This window comes from Lissotriton vulgaris, chromosome 2_1 (assembly GCF_964263255.1).
Source record: "Lissotriton vulgaris chromosome 2_1, aLisVul1.2, whole genome shotgun sequence".
NCBI lineage: Eukaryota > Metazoa > Chordata > Amphibia > Caudata > Salamandridae > Lissotriton > Lissotriton vulgaris.
This window is the reverse complement of record NC_141687.1, coordinates 274,521,642-274,542,644: the sequence shown is the minus strand read 5'-3', so window position 1 is coordinate 274,542,644 and position 21,003 is coordinate 274,521,642. Positions and strand designations below refer to the sequence as shown.

General features: G+C 48.8%; 1 protein-coding gene across 2 annotated transcripts in view; it reads right to left on the bottom strand.

The window, feature by feature from the left end:
• The window catches only part of BCAS3 (BCAS3 microtubule associated cell migration factor), a 3,998,327-nt gene that overhangs the window by 1,650,512 nt on the left and 2,326,812 nt on the right, over nucleotides 1-21,003 (bottom strand). The gene's annotated exons all lie outside the window — the stretch shown is intronic.

The window sequence follows — 21,003 nt, the reverse complement described above, 5'->3', positions numbered from 1 at the left end:
GGGAAACAGACATAGGCTGCGTCCTCCAAGATATCCCAGCATAATCCCCAGCAACACAACGACCTTATTGCTTATGTTTTAAGCATGCCTTGCTTTATTAATGTATGGGGCAGATACCCAAGAATCTCTTGGATTTCGGGACGCGATAGAAAACTGCACATTCTGGCCTTTATCAGAGACCCAAATCATTTAAAGCGACAGCATGATTTGTGGATCTAGCGCTACTCCTGGCTAAAAGGTAAATAACGAGGCGCTGGAAATCCATCAATGCCCCCCAAATGCAATAAGGCATGAGCAGGTGTGGGGCTGGGGGTCTGCAGAGAGCACTTTGTAGAGAAGAATACCATGGCCCATGTAAGCAACTCAAAGTCATGGCAAGGGATGGGAAACCATGCTAGAACACTTTAAAACGCAAGATGAAGATACAGAATGACCCCTCTATACACATTTGCGGTGAACTTGTACTTGACTCGCCCCACTGATGGTCTGACATTTCACACGTTCATTGACATAGTACACATCCTTGCATAAGGAACCTAATACGGGGACTGTTCCCTTCTTACTCACAGAGAGTAACTGACTAAATGTTAACGGCCAGGCAGGCACGTAGGGGTGGGGGTCTATAAAGTGAATTGCTTTTTGTAGTTCTTTATATTTCCTTCACTTTGCACCGCTGATTATATTGCTCTGTTATTAAGTCACCGATTGATCTCTCTTCCTTCCTTTTACACGTCTCTTCCAGATAACAGTTATTCAGTTTCACAATGTTTCTATCCGGAAAAGATTGTATGGGTCAGATGATGCTGCAAAGTGTTGGTGTTTGCTGTAACCTTAGTAAGTGCTTCTCCAAACGCAATAAAATACGTTGAAAGGCTTATCCGATAGGGCATAGGTATTTCTTGCCAGGAGACAATTGGCATGAATGGATTTTAGCACCATGCTGCCTGAAGAGAAAGCCTTCTTCCCCCATTCCTCTAGGAACTTTGAATCCCTTTCAGCAGGTGTGGATGGGAATTTTCCTCCTGATTATTCACCGCAGGGAGCCTGTATCACAAGGCTGTCAGGTGATGGATGCATAGAGAGGAGAGGCGGATCAACCAGGGCAGGACGACACTGATGGGCAACCTGCCGGTTAACCCTTGCGGCCAAGGAAGCTTTCTCACATGCTGCCATGAATGGCTCAAAGAGGGCCTCATTAAAGGGGAATAGGGGCTCTGTTGTATAAGTCGATGACAGGAGCACCTCCGTGAGGACATTAGTCCTAGTCTCTGCAATCTGAAGTTGCAGAACTAGCGCCTCTGCAGCTTTCACTATGATCTTATGAAGAGACAAGACCTCAGGCGTGGGTGGTCCAATGATGAAGTCCATAGTCAGTTCAGGGGAGGTGTCTAGGCCGCTTGCAGGTAAAAGGCTGGACATTTTCCTCGTGAATCTTAATCCAAGTCCATAGTTAGGGTGTCTGAGTCCGGGTGAAGATCTCTTGCAGCCTCTCCCATTACAGCTCCTCTACAAGGAGATGTGAAGCCTCTCCTTGAAATCTTATCTCAGGAGCAGCGTCAGGCACCGGGGCCAGTGGTGTTGATTCCAAAGTCGAAGGTGGCATCAGGAACTCTGAGTAAGCTGCAGACGGTGCAGGGTAGGCGGATGGCCCGATAGAGTGAGCTGCTCGGTGGGATCATTACTGGCTCAATTTCAACTAACTCCAGTTTTTCACATTTTACCTCACCTGAGACAAGGCTATGGGGTGTGCGCCATCATCAAGGTGCCTATTTTGTCATCAGGGAATATTCATTTTTCTGTACCACGTTTATTGTCATATAAAAGCACACAGCACACGCACAATAGAACAGGACTTCCAGACACAAAGTATCTATAGATCTATCTTCCTTCTAGATCCACTGATAAATGTTCAGAAGTTGATTACATTCCACTGTTCAGGTTCTTTCCTATCGAGGAGCAACACTAGACGCAGTACAATCAAAAGTGTTTTATTCAGAAGAAAGATTGCCATCTTCTACTGAACACTTCCATCATGTCACCTCCTACTGGGGTCTATGGCTTCCTGCATTCCATTGTTTCTAATGCAAAACTACATATGTGACCTCTCCAGTAGCAGATGATCAACAGCCTCAGAGGAACAACAATTGGGGAAACAAACTCAAAATGCTAATACCTGAAAAGCAATACCTCTCATGGTGGTACAAGGAAGCAAAAGGAATTAATTTCCAATAGGATCCCCCAACTCAAATTGCTGTGACATATGCCTCTCTGACATGAGGGGTGATATGCATATGGCTAGGTCCATACAGGGGGGGCATGGTGAGCAAAAAAACGATGGATTTCACCCTGATCTGTGACTGAGGGTAAATGTTTAGCAATGCTCAGCATTCCATGCATCATCTTTTTGTGTTGCTATAGTCACTCTAACTAGGAACTGTATGCTCAGGCATGGGTCCCATGCTCGCTATGCCACTGGATTCAAGCTAGCCTGGCTGATGAGTGTTGATACCCGAAACCAATCCCAGGATGCTTGTTTTCTAGTCCAGGGAGTACCTTGCACGGCAGTTAGGGCTGGACTGTTTCTACAGGGAGCAGGGGTAGGACTGATTTGCATATGGCTGGGTCCAAACTGGGGTGCGTAGTGAGCAAAAAAACAATGGCTGTAACCCAGATCTGTGACTGTGGGTGAATGTTTGACAATGTCCAGCATTCCGTCCATCATCTTTTTGTGTTGCTATAGTCCATCTGAGATCTAGCCACCATATATGGGTGTATGTTCCAATACAGCACAGCTTGTCTTTCAAACCAATTGTTATTACATTTGCATTTGTAAATCACGTGTACCTGAGTTTCATGGCATTGAAGAGAGCAACAACATAACTACGCCCAGACCATCTCTATAAATATAAACTGAACTTTTATTGATTAAACAGAAAAGTTTTCTGTCTTTTTTCTGAAAGGCTGGAGCGTATTCCATGCTGTGTAGGTTGCTGATGGGGCCATCAAGGGAAATTAACCCTTCAGTGGTAGTAGCAGCAGTCACAACTTTTTTGGTTTATAATGGGACTTTTAGAAAATGTTTCTATTTTCAAGGTCAACCACTTTGAGAGTCTTTACTCCATTTTTAATTCTGGCCATCTGATATTCTGTATGCTGACCAAACAAAGAAGAGCCTTAGGATTTTTAGCTAATGGTCAGGCTTTTGTGTAGTGAGGCGGAACCAAGACAAATGCCTCAGGGTGATTCTATGGCAATATCACAAAGATTCCAATTCCACTGCATCTATAGCTGTACTGGACTGCATACTAATGAGTCTCCAAGCAAAATTTCTTTGAAATCCTGCCTCTAACAAAAGACTTCAGGCTGGCTCAGATCTCTCTGCCATAGCATCCATGGAGAGCTTTGGCACTGGCACTCTACAGGGCTGTTATCCTAGATCCACATATCTTTCTTTCCACTGTGTACATCCTCTTGCTTTCTGTATTGGGTGGTGCAGAGGTTTTAGAAGCAGTTACATGTCTTCTAGCTAATGACACAACAGTGGAGTCAGGTTTGAGGTAAGACTTGAGGAAATCTTAATCTTGCTGAGGAGGCTCATACTTCTTAAGCAGCCATGGAGAACTTTTCCTTCACCAACTGTAAGAAGACCAGAACAAATGAAACAGGCATTGGCATTGCCAATAGGTCTCGCCTTTGGGACCTTATAAGTGTTTAGCCATGCAACAGTTGATGTTGTTGCACCAAGGATATTGTGCTGCGTAAATAAATACTTATAAGGTCTCAAATGTGAGACCTATTGGCTATGCCAATGCTTGTTTTATCTTAGAGGCAGTCTGGGTGAGTAGTAACTCAGATGGAAGAGATAACGTAACATCATAAAGGGCACCAGGGCATTCCTGGTCCGGAAGAAGAGAGCCCCAGTGACATCCTAGAGCAGTGGTCAGTACAGGGTTCCATTACACAGATCCGTCCCTCCATTCTGCAATCTGGACTCTGGCTCAGAGATAAAAGGGCCCCAAATAGTGGCGTAAGGCAAAATGATGTCCTACACCCCTTCAACCTCGAAGAATATGAGGGGTTCCTAAGTTTCCAATATCTCACAGATATTTATTGGCCTTGGGTTGAATGAAGCCCCCTTGAAGGCTTGGGGCCCCTCTGGAGGGTTGCAGCCAAACCGGTGCTCCAGGGGCCTGCGTTATGGCCATGGCCATGAATACTATTTTGAAGCATCCATCAAGCATGGTCACAAACAATTATTCCCCAACATTCTTAACTGCCACTGGGTGGCACTCGCCTCGAAAGAGTGCAGCCTAACACTTCATTGCCACCCGGTAAGGCCTAAAGAAGCATGCATACTCAGGGTTAAAGTTTCACATGCCTTTCATCCAGTGTTTACTTTGAGCCGGTTGTTTCCGGTGCGGGGGTGAACCTGCACTCATTTTTGGGGTCTCATTGTTCCTCATCAGGCATTTCCCGAGAGCAGGAAAGAGTAAAATTCAAAGTGTAAAGAAGAAGGAGGAAGGGAAAGATGGGCAAACGTCGAGAAAGCAGGGATGCGCCACAGTGAGATGAAGGGGAAGGGTGTCTGTTAGTGGATTAAAGAGGTCTAAAGTCAATTCAGGCTAATACAGCCTTTGTGCATCTCTCGGACATTTAATAGTGCCTGCCCAGCTTCTGAGAAGTGCTTTGGGTGCCGGCACACACTTTCTTTTACAAATTAGGCTCTACAGTTGCATCAGGATGCACCACTGGGCCAATCTTCTCCTAATGGGAAGAGTTTCCAGTTCACCACAGTGACCTTTAATTGTCCACTTGCCGGTCACGTCTCGGGTCTGCTAATAGTCAGGATTTCACAGTACCAACCTCGGCTTGTTAGCCGCTGAACTAAACGCAGACCAACCGCCAGAAAACAAATTGAATGACAAGATAGAAGTCGGCGCTAGAAAGGTTGCTTTTCATCTCTGCAGAGCCCAGAGTTGGCATCACAGCTCCGAGCCACCAATTAAGATACCACAGGTATGAAAGTGCTCCCCGCTGGGGAGATAAGCAGATGTGGCACTATGCTGTGCGGCCTACCACTTTAGACGACTACTTCAGCTAATGCATTCAAAGGGACGCGCGCGCTACCTTAATTATGTCACAGAGGATATTGATCCCTAATGGCCCAGGGGCCCTGGCAGTGCCATTGCCAGCATTTTTTTCGTAATTGTGAGGAAGTGTCGAAGAATGTTGTACTTGGAGCTAGGGTGCATTCTCCAACAAGCAAAAGTGACGTAAAACTGATCGCAATCGCGATCATGAACAAAAGGGGGGCAGGAAGAAGGGGAAAAGGAAAATGAAACTGACGAGTGGGAGAAGGGAGGGGGTAGGGGAGGAGATTCACACGCTGGAAGGCTGTAATGCTTAATGAGCCTTGACAGAAACCCACATGGCGTGAGGTAATTGAAATTTTTATGGTCAAGTATGTCCCCTATCGTGTACCCCAACGGCTCCATGTACGTGCTTCAAGTACATGTAATTTCCCTCCATGACCGAATATGAAGACGCAAATACATTTGCGTGCAACGTTAACATGTCCTCTTTCAGATCCACCATGAATGGATCGATAATTCAGTTCCTAACCATACCATGCCAACGTCTTTACATGGTACACTTTTACGTTTTTCCTGGCTCTGCCGAGCTAGGCCCTGATTTCTGTTAATCCGAGCCCTTTCTGCCTCCTGCCTCTGAAAGCTGCAGCATGGACACGTATCCCTGACCTCTGCCTTACTTCCTGCCAAGCGAAGCGGTGCCTGGCTCAACCTGGCCTGCCTGCCAAGATCGTATTTTGCCTTCAAGTTATCTGTCCAGCCTCCTCGAAAATACATTCCTGTCTAGTGATTTAGGTAAACATCTCCCCGGCTGCAGAGCAAAGAGCAAGCTTTCCTGTCTCCATGCAAGTAATTTACAGTTCCCGTTGCCATAGTAGGCCCATGGCCCCTGCACGTAGACACGTAGATACATATGCACGCACTAGCATTCAGTATAGACTAGCCTCTGCCCGAGAGACCTTTTACTCCAGATAATACATCCTCCAAACATAAGATATCGGATATGTTATAGGTCCAGGTCGTTCTGACATCCCAGACTTCTGTCTCCTCTACTAGTGTTAAAATTCTCCCCAGTTACACGTCTATGTCACGTCATGCTAGTTGCGCGCGCATCCGCACTTTCTGCTGATTCTGCAACTTTCTCTATGCACCCACCCACATGTGACGATTCTTATGACGTTTCTCTGACATGTACAGTGCACGCCTCCGTGTACGCCTTCTTTCACGCCTCCTGTTACGCACATGTGTTCTTATCTTCTCTTTTTCACCTGTTACGCCTACTGTATTGGATTCAATTATGCTACTTTACTATATATAATGTGTAATGTTAATAAAACGTTGACTATCCCTTCCCGAACCCTAGTGGTGACGGAACATGATCTCCAACCTCGAGGTTTTCCCATTAAAACCCGTAAGACTCAGATACCACGGACTCTGCCTCTCATTTTTATGAGCTGTCTTGTAATGATAATTATACGGAAAAATAGATTAGGTAAAATATTTACCACAGGCGGCTGCACGTGTGCTTTCAAAAGTCAGTTACTAAATGTCTTGCAGAGCAGCGCATGCGCACTGGCTCAGCGAGACCTATAAAGGGACCATGGTGATGCCCCTGGTTTAACGCGCTGGCTCAGCGAGATCTATAAAGGGACCATGCTGATGCCCTTGGTTTAAGCGTTCACATGATCACAGACACTCTTGTCTGCGGTGCTTCCATAGGAATATTTAATTTAGTATTCTCCTCTTGCCAGAACATCTTGGAAAATTGAGATATTGTACACTGAAGACACTTTCGCCGGTTATGCTGCAGGCAACGTGCATGATGACATGCAGTTCTCATCATACCACAAGATGACAAAGGTGACACTGATGGTGGTCTGTGTCTTTTGCCTCTCTGTGTGGAGGAATTGGCTGTCTCAAAGGAGAATTAAGTGCTTGAGAAGGGAGTATGTTGGAGTTATGAATGCCTTAGTGACAATGGCAGTTTGCTAACTGCAAACACTGGTGTTGGTCCTGACAGCATTCTAGAACAGAACGGCAGATAAAGAGGCTGCAGAGGACTCTGCAGTGGGCCATCACCAAGGGTGAAAATATCTGTATCAATCCAGGAAAAATCAAACAGTGCCTCAACATTAGAAGCGCCATAGCTGATTCTATAGTCTAGATCAAAGGAAATGCCACTAATTATCTGGAGTGCTTAAGTGTAAAAAAAAAGGGAAACACTTTTGGCTGCTTTGAGTGTCTGAACGTTGAAGATTTAGCAGAGTGGTGACTGTAAAAGTGTCTTGATATCAACATAGAGCCCTTCTGACTGCAAACATGTTGGGGCTGATCCTCTCAATAACTATTTGAATGATTTTTGTTGACTCACCACTTTTTCATCTTTCTCCAATCTTCACTATAAATATCTTCCTTAGTGAGGGTCCTTTGGAGTTGCAGGCACCTCCCGGTGAAAGAGATCTCTTCTTCTCCTTTGCCTACATACCTTCAAGTTTGTCTCGTACTTCAAGCTTTCGCTATCCTTCTGAGTCCTTTTAGACATTTTTTTTTTTTACAAAAGTCATCCTCTTTGGCAGAATTGGAAGGGAGATACACTTCGCAAACTTGTTTTGGGTATGATACAGCTTCCTTCCTTTCACATGAGGGACACTGCAAGAAAGTGAATTTGGTTGGGGGGGTTGCCCTACCTCAAGGAATAATGACATTAACTTGTCAGGGTGAACCTCAAAGTCACTAAAGTAGCCAGTGTGAACCTCACAGTCACTAAAGTAACCTGGGCTCAACCCCTGGGTAGCTTTGAAATAGAGCAGGCAAGATTAATTTAGGGAAATATGTAAATTATTTAAGAAGTACCAATAGAGCAATAAAGTCAAGACATTAAACAATAAAAATCCCAACCCAAATTAGAAAATAAAGTACATTTTAATTAACATAATGACAGTATTCGGACATACGAGTTTTAAGTGAAAATAGTGCCATAAAGCCGTAAGTGCAATGAAGGTCGGTGGAAATGGAAGACCAGGACTTAGGCGCGATTTGAGGCCGACCGTGATGGAGCATAGGCCAGATACGCCAAGCGGGCTTGTCCTGATCATTTTACCATCTGATTTTTTTTTTATGGAGCTTAACATCCTCCATCCGGGTAAGCCTGAAACTGTTATCTGAGGAAGATGAATTGAAATAGGATACCTTTGATGCAAGATCCCCCAGACACCTTGAGAGGTCTAGGAAGTCCACATTTTTTAGGGTTTCAGGAGCAGCTCCTCGTGGTCACCTCTAAGCCTGCTAGGGTATCAATGACAGCACTTAGGGGGCAGGACTCACTGGATCAGCAAGGTCTAGCCAAGGTACAGTTGGTACAGGTCAACTGGTCCCTTCAGGAAAAAGGCCCTTGGCAGATTGCTGTGTCCCTGTAGCCACACGGAATGTCAGTCAACTGACCCTTGGAGTCCACTTCTTTGTCCTGGGTGTAAAAGGGAGCCAGCTCGGTCCTTCCGGGCTCCTTCCAAGTCATGGACAGCAGGCCCAGTCCTTTTGTGATCTTCTCAGGCCTAGAAAGTGTTATGTGGAAGGTGCACCATTTATGGCTAGAAGTAACTCCTGGCTCCTCTCTTAACAATGAGGTAAAATTTCCAAGGGGCACCCCAACTCACTTATGCAGCAGTTCGTTCGCCCTACTGCAAACAATCCTACAATTCACCTTACACTCAAAATTCAAAATGAAGAACCCTTTCTTCCCATGCACAGAGCTTGTGTGTGCACTCAGAGGTGTGGCCAGGGAAATGAACTGTCCCTTGTCTATGGTCACTCAAAACCGGTTCTGAGGGTAATTTCCCTCCCACTGGGCATGGTGTTACCCTGACTGGGGGGACAAACAGTTGCCTTCTCCAAGTCTAATCTCATATTTATTGGTGAAAGGGCAGATTCCTTTTCAAGTTAATGAAGTTCCTGGGTCCAACTTAACTGGTCTTCCTGCAGTGAGTAGAAAAACACTTCCCACACTCAGTCCACCGTTCCTGCTCTAGGCGCAGTTTTCACATCTCATTAAGGTCAAAAATTGGATGGGCAGATGCTGGGGATCTACTGAAGATTAGCTACCAGGAACTTCTAGCAGGGAAAAGTAACTTTCTAACTGTGAATTGCCCTTAGTATTTATTATAAAATCCAACTTCATCAGTGAATTGGACTTGGGGGGGTGTGGCTTGATCACCGACGGGAATGGCGGTGTGAGCTTGGAGCTCCGCACCTGATCCCCTTATTATCCTGTAATCCAGCGCGGAGGACCGTGCGGATGAGACCGGCTATACAGCAGAAGGGACCGAGACTGCAGCGGCGCTGCCTGAGGCGAACAAGAATACCCGCAAGCTGCTGGACGAGAGTGTGGGGACGGAGAAGCCTGCGACCGGCGAGAAGGCAAAATGGCGCCCGTGAGCTGATCGGACTCCTAAGGACGGCGGCCCTGGCTGGTGAGCGGTGGCTCCGGCAAGACTCGGCAGAGGAGAGTGAGAACGCCGCAGGGTAAAGGAGTGCGAGCTGTGCAGTGAAGCGGGGGAGAAGCGCGGCCCGCTCGCAGCCGATTCGAAGAGCGGAAAAGCGGCTGACGACGGGAGGAGCGGAGAGGCCTGCGGAGAGCCTGGGGACGGAGCCCTGCGGTGAGCGGGAGAGGCGGAGCAGCATCGCCGAGCGGGAGCTGGGACCCGAGAGATGGCGAATCGCTAAACGGTAGGACTGTGGCCTAATACAGGTGCAGAGGACGGTGGGGTGCGCTGGCACTGACCGGAGAACGCTAACACTGGGCGGGGCGGACCGCCCGTCAAGAGGCCATTAATGTTTCACAGCAAGGGGCAGGAGGACGCACGAGCTAGGCCCCGTCATAAACTAATCACACTGCGATCAATGATCTAGTGGGCCGGAGCACGAATCGTCGACGATCACCTTTGGGAGGAGGATACCCGGGACTGAACTTAGAGGGGCCTATCAGTGGGAGCTGGGAATATTCCTGCGGCGCCCCCCGGCGAAAGTGGAGTGCTGTGGTCCCGAGAGAGTGGACCCCTGATAGACGGGAGGACGAGCCAGATAACGGGTCAGAGGGAAGGAGATTGGAGGCACTGGAGGGCCCCTGGTACGTTGACCTCGAAGAGTCTCTTTTCCCACAGGCGGTTTCCCTACGCAGGGCATGGGGCCGTCGATGCGCGCAGTGGAGCAAACAGGTGGGTGAACAGACTATCTTACCACTGCTGAGGGACACCACCGCTGAGGACAGAGGGGATAGAGGCCTTAGCCTACTACAGGGAAATCCTGGGGTGGGAACTGCAACTTGGGCCACGAGGTTGGCGGGGGCCAGCACTTGAAGGGAACGGCGCGCTCGTGCTTGGCAATCACCAATATCGGGGCTGTGCAGGAGACCGAAACCTGGGAGTGCCCCACGAGTTGTGCGCCTAGCGCACGGCCCCCCCACACCCCCTCAGACTTGAGTTGGCCCCGGCGATATTGGTGGTACGTAGGAGTTGCAGGGAGCCCCGAATCATGGGGAAACTCAAGGGAAAAGCAGATGGCACCGAAACTGCGGAGGCGCAGGAGCCTACCACATCGGGGCCCACGGACCTCCAGCAACTACAAGACCGCATACTGGAGGCCATTGCGGCAACAAGAGATTGAGTTGAGTTTGAGTTTAAAGCATTTATAGAGCGCACGTTCACCTGGCGGTTTCATGGCGCTGTAGTGTACTGAACCTAGAGGGACAGGAAGATCGGGAGGGAAGCAAGGAAAAGGGAGTTTATAAAGGGAAGGCTTGTGAGAAAAGGAAAGTTTTTAGCTCCTTACGGAAGAGTGCATATTAAGTGGAAGATCTGAGGTGGGCGGGGAGAGAGTTCCAAAAGGCAGGGGCGAATGTGGAGAATTTCGTGCCACCCCCATTTTTACGCCTAAAGCGGGGAACTGTCAACAATTGTTGGGAAGATGAGCGCAGTTCCCTGACGGGGGCGTAGGCTTTGATTTCCGAGGAGATGAAAGCAGGGGCTGCGCCGACCCGGGCCTGAAAAGTCATACATCCCATCTTGAACTGAGCTCGCTCTCGAATGGGGAGCCAGTGCAAGGACTTGAGGAGCGGAGTGACGTGGTGATATTTGGCCAGGTTGTGAACCAGGCGGGCAGCCTGGTTTTGGACCAGCTGTAGTCGGGCCATGCTATAGGCCGGCATGCCACAGTATAAAGCGTTGCCGTAGTCTAGGCGAGAGATTACCATCGCCAGGACAATACGTTTTAAGGCAGAGGGAGAAAAGAAACGGGAAACTTTGCGGATGGTGCGGAGTGAAAGAAAAGGACACCACTAGGCTGACCTGGGAGTGCAGAGTGAGTTGGTCGTTCAGCTTAATCCCAAGTGTTTTCACAGAGGAAGATGGAGGAGGGGGGGACTTAAGGAGGGGGGCCAGAAGAGAGAGGTCCAGGGACTGGAGCAACCACCTGTCAGAACCAGCTCAGTTTTGTCTGGGTTTAACTTCAGGTGGTTGTAATTCATCCAGTCCCGGATGAAGATCATGACAGACTGGAATTTGACCATGGACTCTGGGGATGGGGACAAAGTAAAGATAAGCTGAAGGTCATCCGCATAGTTATAGACGGAGACCTCCATTTGCTGAAGGGCAAAAATGAGAGGGGCAATATACAAGTTAAATAAAAGAGGGGAAAGGGAGGAGCCTTGCATTGCAGCAGGACATTGCACAAGTGGCATCTGGTTTGGGGCTACTCCGTGCGGATCATGCCAAGCTGACGGACAGGGTCAAGCAGAATGAGGTTATGCTGCAGGAGTTGGCCCCCGCTCACTCGGCCCTAGAAGTGAAGATGGAAAACGCCTTAGCTCGGATACAAACACTGGAGAGGAGAGCTGAGGACGCCGAAAACAGGAACAGGCGTAACAATATCCGCTTGGTCGGCCTTCCAGAAAAAATTGAAGGGGGAAGACATGATCGGCTACCTGGACTCATGACTTAGGGCGACAGTGGCCCCGGAGGGCCTGTCGTCTTTCTTCACACTCGAACGGGCACACCGGGTCCCTGCTAGGCCTCCTAGACCGGGCCAACCACCTAGGCCGGTTATAGCAAAGCTGCTCCACTACAAAGACAGAGACTTGCTGCTCCAAAAGGCCCGCGACGCGGGACCCTACCAAGTGGACAATAGCAAAGTGACCTTGTTTCCTGACTACACCTACGAAACACAGCGGCTCCGAGCCTCCTTCCTCTCTGTTAAACGAGCACTCAGAGATGAGGGAATACAATACTCCCTGCTCTTCCCGGCCAAATTGCGAGTCGAGCTGGACAGCACGGCTCACTTTTTCCACACACCAGAGGAGGCCTGGTCTTGGGTCGAACCCTACAAAGCGGGAACCGACCACACGCAACATCAGTTAGAGGAGATACAGAGATCGACACAGGTGCGAAAATCACAGAGACTCTGCAGAAAGCGGCAGGGCCCCCGGACACCGTCAGCGTCGCAAACAGTAGAAGAACGGAAGGCGGTATTGCAAGCAGTAGTGGAGCTCTCGGGCGCCAGTCCGTCTTTATCGAAACACGGCACAGAATCCGAGGGAAATCACATGGGCTCGGAGACGAACATGTCGGAGACGCATGGCGCCAAGGGACCGAAGGTGACGCCTAACTCAGCGGAAGAAATCCTGGATACCTAACACGCGAGATCTTGGAACTCTGTTATAGTGATGACTGTATGAGGTTGATGAGGGTGGAATGGATAGGGTTAATACTACAAACGGGACTGCCACAAACCCATTATAGGGGATTCTGGGGGCGAGGGTTACGGATTGGCGCAGCTGCCTGTCGGTCTAGAGCCAACCCCTTGAAGCCCTTAAGGCTCCTGCAGTGACGACTGCAGGATAGGCGGGAGTTAGAGTTGAATGGTGGCAGTTTGGAAGGGGTCTGATGGGTTGCTATTGGGTCCTGTTCTGGGGGGGGAGGGGTAACTGTTGGGGATGTTCCTTTGAGGTGAATGCTATTATTTGTTGTTGGGGGTTAGGAGGGTAGGGGCAGGAAGGGAAATGTTGGGCAGGTTCCACCACTGAAGCAGAGTCGACGGCCGGTTTGGCCAGCTGTGAGATGGAGTGGGACAATGGCTGAAATTGATAACTTGAGATGTATGACCTGGAATGTAAGGGGGCTCCATACAATGGCGAGGAGACACAAGGTTCACTCTTATTTAACTCGCCGAGGGTTCCAGATTGCATTTCTTCAAGAAACACACCTGACTGCAACTGAGGGGCTAGCGCTGCAGCGTAGATGGCGAGGTCAGGTGTTTAATACCGCCTATTCCGCATTTGCTAGAGGGACACTGATCTGGGTTAGGACTGGAGTGCCATTTCAGATGACCAGACAGGTGATTGACCCTGAGGGTAGATTTGTGGTGGTTGCGGGTAGACTACGGAGCCGTCGACATTACACTATGCAGCATATATACACCCAAAACGGAACAACTCGTTTTCTTGGGAAAACTGCCGGGGACACTTGCACACTTCCTGACGGGCCCGGTAGTGGTTGGAGGGGACTTCAACTCGGTGACGGACGTCTGGCTGAACAGATCTCACCCACCGCTTAGGGACTCCCCAGTTCACCGGTTAGCCAAGGGCTGGCTAGAATGGCAGACACGCTGGAGTTTGGCGGACGCTTGGGGCGTACGGCACCCGACTGATCGGGATTACTCCTACTTTTCTAGTGTACATGAGCTGCATGTTCGGTTGGATGCAATGCTATGCTCCCCACTGGTGATTCCATCTGTGGTACGCGCCGAATATCGCACCAGAACAATCTCAGATCACAACACCCTATTGGTCACTTTAGACTGGATGTCTGAGACACCATGTATTTCCACTTGGAAACTACGCCCTGACACCTTAGATGACCCGCTCTTTCATGCAATGCTAGAGGAGGGAATTACGCAATATTTTGCAGACAATGCTGGCACCACCGCGTCCAGGGCAACTGAGTGGGACGCCTTCAAGGTCGTCATTAGAGGGCTCTGTATTGGGAAGCAGGCGGGGTAGGGAAGGTTCTCCTAGGAGACTTAGATAAAGTGGAGAAAAACCTCCGGGACGTAGAACTAGCGAGGCCTGGGTACCCTGAATTACAAGAGAGTCGGCGCCGCTCGGGAAACAGTGGCCGTCAAAGTAGAGCGACTCCGTAGCTTTGACTACAAGACCTACTCGACGAGGGTGCATGCAGAAGGGGATAAAGCGAGCACACTGCTAGCGTGGTAGGCCAACCCCTCACGGCGACAATCCCCCTACCTGGCTTTGGAGGAAGACGGGGGTACTATGGTGCATACTCAGGCCGAAATACTACAGGGCCTTACACGATACTAGAAGAAGCTTTATAAAAGCATGGGGGCGAACGGAGATCCGGCGCTAGATGCCTTTTTGGACGAGCTAGATTTGCCACAAGTAGACCACGATCAAGCGGAAGACCTAGGGAAAGATATAGAGCTGGGGGAGATTCGAGGAGCTATAAAGCGTATTGCCCACAACAAAACGATGGTCTACCAATAGAATTTTATGGTAAATATGTGGACCTGATGGCGCCGGGGCTATTTGAGGTATACAAGGAGGCCAAGGAAGCGGGCCGCTTGCCCCAATCAATGAGAGAGGCGCTGGTGATCCAGTTGCTGAAGCCAGGGAGGGAAAGTAGCAACACGGCTTCGTATAGGCCGTTGTCCATGTTGACAACTGATTACAAAATTCTTAGTAGTATATTTGCAGCCCGATTACTTGATACATGACCTCGCTGGTCCACAAAAATCAGTCGGGTTTTATCCCTATGCGCAACACCACTTCGAATATTCGTAGACTCATACGGCTTATGAGCGATGACAACTCCGAAGCACAAATTCCATTGATCCTGTCCGTCGACAGAGAAAGCTTTTGATAGCTTGGAATGGGACTACTTATATAATGTTTTGAAGCGCTTCGGGCTTGGAGAAGAGTATATACGATGGACGAGAGTCTTATATACCTCGGCGGTGGCGAGGGTGCGAGTGGGGAGGCTGATATCGAGCCAATACCCGGTAACACGCGGGACAAGACAAGGTTGCTCGCTGTCCCTCCTCTTGTTTGCCCTCGCTATCAAACCTCTAGCTAGTGAGATCAGGACGGGGAGACATTATAGAGGGCTGGACGGCAGGGAATGGCGACACCTTATATCCCTATATGCGGACGACCTATTACTATTTCTTGAGAATGCAGAGGCGGCCTTGACTGGGGCGGAAAGACTACTTCAACGCTTTGGAGAGCTCTCAGGCCTAAAGGTCAATTGGTCCAAGACGTGTATGTTTCCCATGAGACAGGGGGAGGTTAGACCCGATGGACACCTGTTGATAAAATGGGAACCTACCTGTTTGAAATACTTAGGGGTGTACATATACCACACACAGGCAGACATGTTGGAAGACAATGTGGGTCATTGTATACGGGCACTGAAGGGCAGTATGGCCTTCTGGGCGACCCTGCCACTATCACTGATGGGCCGTATCTCCCTCTTGAAAATGGTAGCATTGCCGAGACTTCTGTACTATTTTCGTACGAATGCTGTGTGGATACCCTGTTCCCTTTTTAAAGCGTTAAAATCGCAGATATTCTCATATCTTCGGGGCGCAGGGAGATGCAGGGTCGCCTAGAACACGCTCCTTCGACCGAAAGATGAGGGGGGACTTGCAGTCCCGGATTTCGAACTCTTCTATTTAGCAGCTCAGTTGCAGCTCTTCACGCAGGAAGTGGCGAGAGTGTACAGAGGCCAGAGCAGGAGAGGAAGGCGCCATGTCTTGGCTTACATAACACTACAACAGAAGCTAGACTTGCTAGACCTAACCATGGAGGAACAAACGTTCCGCCTCTGCTGGAACAGATCCCAACGCCTGGCGGGAGTGCATCACCCGTACGCGCCGGAAATACCTATCGGAATGGTGACGGCGTTACCGCATGGTGGGGACTGGTCGCAGCTGCAGGTCTGGGAAGAGGCGGGACTGCACGTGGTAGGGGATCTGTACGAGGACGGGGCGCTGCTGCCTTACCAAACGCTCCAGGAAAGATTTGACCTACCAAAGGGGGGATTCTTATTGCATGCCGCGATCACTAGAGCCATGCAGGCGCACTGGCAGGAGGGATTACTGGAACCCACAACGTCTATGGCCTGCCAGTATACCATGATGGCAGCGGGTACTTACAAAGCGGTCACATGCCTCTATGCTAGAATGCTCCGAGAAAACTTGCCACCTTTGACTGGGTTGAAAAACAAATGGAAAGCAGATATCGGAAAAGAGATCCGAAAGACAGCTTGGGCGCAGATAATGCGACGAGCCCGCAAGAGTACTAGGAACGCACGCTTCCAACTAGTGCACTTTTTCATACTACATAGAGAGTATTTAACCCCTTCAGTGCTGATGATGAGCCCAGGCTCGTCATGCAGCATGGTGCTCGTGTGCTCATGACGAGCCTGGGCTCGTCATGAGCCGTGGAACGCTCACACGCGGGGCTAATTCCCCCGCTGTGCTGAGCGTTCCATTGCACGGGCGGGTTCATAACGAGCCCAGGCTCGTCATGAGCACACGGGCACCGTGCTGCATGACGAGCCTGGGCTCGTCATCAGCACAGCGGCGCCGTGCGCGGCCCCCCTCCGCCCCGCACCGCGGGGAAATTAGCCCCGCAGTGAAGGGGTTAACACCGGGGAAAATTCGTAAATATTTTGGAGTGAATGAGGCAGCGTGCCATAGATGCACTAGAGAGGCGGTAGAACTGGACCACATGCTGTGGACTTGTCCAATGCTGGGAGACTATTGGAAGGCGATAGGTGACGAGCTGAACGAGGTGACGGGGAGACAGTTGCAGTTTGACATGGCTGTCGGTGTCCTCCATTGGTTCCCTCACACCCCCAAACACAAGAATACCAGCAAATTGGCCTTATATTAGCCAAACGTGAAATTACTCGACATTGGAAGGCAAGAGCTGGTCCTTCGTACAGACGTTGGATGAATGAATTCCTGAAATGGGCTGCCTGCGAAAGCTCCCTTAGGTATCAGATGGCGCATAGGCGACAGGACGATAAAGCATTGGCCGCAGCGACGGCGTGGGGGGTATTAGTACAAGCCCTAAGAGACCTAGAGGCACATGACGAGGAGGAGGAGCAAGATAATGAAATACATGCACTGCCCAGAGGTTAAGAGAAATCTACCGGGTGGGACCAGGTCTGGTATGGCATGCAACAGTCTGTTCAGAGGAGGGTCCCTCTGCAAGCAAGGACCCTATATACGGCATCTATACTGCATTGTCTAAGAGAGTAAACTCAATCAGAGGAGTGCACCTATGGCTGCAAATCGAAGCACAGCCACAGAAACTACTTATGAATGTTAGATTTCTAACAAAGGGGTTCATCATCAGACTTTTTATGATTATTAGTGTTAAATGCAAGGAGTCCGTCTTTGGTTTGAGCAAAAAGTTGCCAAACACACAGATACTGGGAGCAAAAAGTTCATAACCTTCTGAATTTTTAATTGCGTCCAAGTCATGCACAGTGTTGTCAGTGATGCCACTGCGGATCAAGATGGTGCCACCTCTAACTCCGCGGGGTTCGAAAGCAGGCCGGAGGGGTCAAGCTGCTAAAAAACGAGACGCGTGGCCTCACAGAACTCTTTCAATTGAGCTGGGGTCCCGGAAACTGAGAAGGCTCAGAGTCGGCTCAAGCACAGGTTCTGAGGGAGCAGGATATGAACAACGATGTTTCTTCATTTCGTCTGCCGACGGACAGGGAGAAGCTGAAGCACGTTTCAACGCCTTGTGTTTTTTGTGCCTCTTACCTGAGTGCCCCGACAATTTTGAGTGCAACAAAGAGGATTTCAGACTCCTGGAACAGACCGGAGACCTTCCTCTCGAGCAGGATTGTGTCTCTCGTGGAGTCACAAGCCCGGGCCACTAGCAGCTTCAGGGAAAGTTCCATCAAAGCCTTTGCGTATTGCTCAGCAGTCAGAGCACAACTTGGAGTAGTAGTTGTGCTCCAGACATCTCAAATACAAGAGGTATGGGTCTGTCACAGACATGGCACAGTGATAGGCACCACAGGGTTTCAAACCTGTATTCCTCAATGACATCCTTGACACAGCATGCGGAACATTTCTCAGAAACCTTGACAAAAGATCCTGCCATGAACTGACAGAGGGGCAGCTCTTCTCTCGAATCGGCGCTGGCTGCCGCAGAAAGTGAAGAACTCAGTGCGCCGAGGTGGAGTTTATATGGGTAACGTGGATATCACTTTCGGCACAAATGATGCCATGCGTTGCTGACTGATGCCACTTACCAGCGTGCATGGGTATTGCTCACAAAAAGTCTTCCGGATCCAATCTGACACCTAGGGAAATTCAAAGATAAGGAATCTACGGCTACAAGTCTCTATCAGACACCTTATTTTTTTCAAATTTTTAGGACATGGGGGCAGAGTACACATCAACGAAAATGGTGACTTCTATATTTCTGTTGTAGACAGGCATTCAGAGTGCGAGCGTCTGCAGGAATCACGTGAGCCAGATGGCCAATAGGACAAAGGTCAATCAGATTGCTCTATTATTTGAAGATGTGTGTCTACAGGACTACCAAAAGCCTCCTGCAAACCAATAGTCCAGATATACTAATGTTTTGATTAATTTCCTCAAAAACGACTCAACAGACTTATACCAAATAACAAAAAGTACGCTTTTTGGATAAAGATCTAGCTTTCTGCTAAATTCGGTTTCATTCTATTCAGCCATTTTGCATACAGTGGTGCTCAAAATTCCCTATGGAAATTGGATTTGGAAATTAAGTTTTGTGATACCCCTTTATTCTCAGCCTCCGCTTAACGGATCACCTAGAAACTTTCAAGGAAGAAGCTGGGGTGGATGAACTTTTAATTTTAAGTTTCTTGACACAATGCCAAAGTTATTAGCAAACCAGAACATTATTTTCTATGGTAACTAGTTCCTAACTATAACTACCTGCTGGGTAATTTCTATGTTTTTTTAAATTTAAAGTAATATGTCTACCACCGTGTACAGTATGAGGCTGGTGCAGAGCCTACCCCCAGAGGTGTCATACCCACTCACAGCCCGTGCGCAACATGGGGTTATGCACCCAACCCTAGTGGGTGTCCTGCCCCCACCCCTTAAGTGTGATCAAGTAATTTCTGCCACGTACTCCAAACCAGTGACTTTCGTAAGGATCGGTATGTCCCTATTAATACCCTTTTGGCTATTTATAACAGTAATAACCTTTCATGGAAGTGGTTCCACTTATTTTGTGGACGCCTTGTGCCCCATAGGTATCTCCGGAGGGAAGTGTGCCCAATAGTCACACAGTCATCTTGAGTCCCCACTTGGCCAGAGGTCTATTCACTGCCTCCGGAGCATGCAAGGGGCATCAGGCGCCCACTAAATAAGTGAATCCATTTCTAAGAAAGGTTATTGAGGTAGTGTACTGTGTACGTGTGTCGCATGGTATGAATGATTATATAAATAGCCATCTACCCTTTACCAAAAATGTATTAATAGGGACATACTGATACTGACAAAAGCTACTGGATTGGGGTAGGTGGCAGAAAATAATAGATCCGACTTAAGGGCCAGCCAAAGAGTGATAGTAACTTCAACTAGCCTGTCTTCCTTAGTTTGCAACCTAGCCAGATGGACTGGCGAATAACTTGTGATTTGAGCACTATAGAGGCAATTTTAAAGATTACCTCCTATAAATCACAGATCATTTTACCTTAAAAAGTGCTCCCTTGTAAGGAAAGAGGTTGCAGCATGCCTCAACACCCAGAGGGTGAGGAAAAACACTGTGATGAAGCTTGTCCCTGGATCACATTCAGTGCGTGAGAGTTCTTTTAGGAAAAAGGTATTTTGCCTATATCCAGTTGGCCCACTCTAGGTGACTCGAGGTCGAATCTCTCTTGATTGTGACATAATGAAAGTAAATATCATAAAATTGTTATAATAAAGCCTTACCAAAAAAAGTAACCTGGCTTTTAGTCTTTCTTTTAAAAATATTTAGACCCCAAAGTGCAACCATGGGATCCACCACAAGGAGTGCCTGCACTCTAGCTTAACCCCTTCGATGCGGATGACAAAGCCAGCTCGTCATGGGCGTTACCTGCGCTGCGCGCATGACGAGCTGGTTTTGTCACGTAACCCGCGAATTTCGAATCTTCAGCACGCAGTGGGAAAACCCGCTAGCGCGCCTGCGGTTAAGAGCATACACCTCCAGCTAGGAGTGCTTTAAACAATATGTGGGGCCATGGATTTAATGACCCAGGAGACTTACTGTGTTTTTTTAATCCAGCAGGGTGGCAGTTGTATTCCCTGTAGCCCCCCACAACATAAGAAAAGGCTTGATGGTGCCCCTGCCACTTCCAGGATACAAATATATTAACAGAAAGCCCTTGCGGGGCATTATTGAGCACTTCTTGTCTGAAGCAGTGAAAAATAAGAGCAAGATATTATTCACTCTATTTGTTTTATAAAGTTTTTGGGTGCCCTGGTTCCCACGTGGGCCACTCACACCATGTTTTTAATGTTGGGGAGCGTTGAAGAAAGCTTAATGCTCTGAGGCCAGCTCCCCAGCCACCACAGTGTTTTATTTTTTTATTTTGTAAGTGGGTACCTAAGTGCACTCACATTTCTCTAAACGTTGTGGGGGGCGAGGGGGCTCAAGGCTCCCACACCCCTTAAGCCAGCACCCACTGTGGTGCTAAAGGAAGGTGGCTGTTTCTTTGCTTCTGCCCTGGCGGAGCAGGTTCTTTTTCTGCTCCTGCCCATGTGGGTGGAAACTTGTTTTCCCTGCCAAGAGAGTGCAGGCAAGGTATGCCTGCAGTCTCCCAGTAAGCAAACTGCAGTGTCCAGG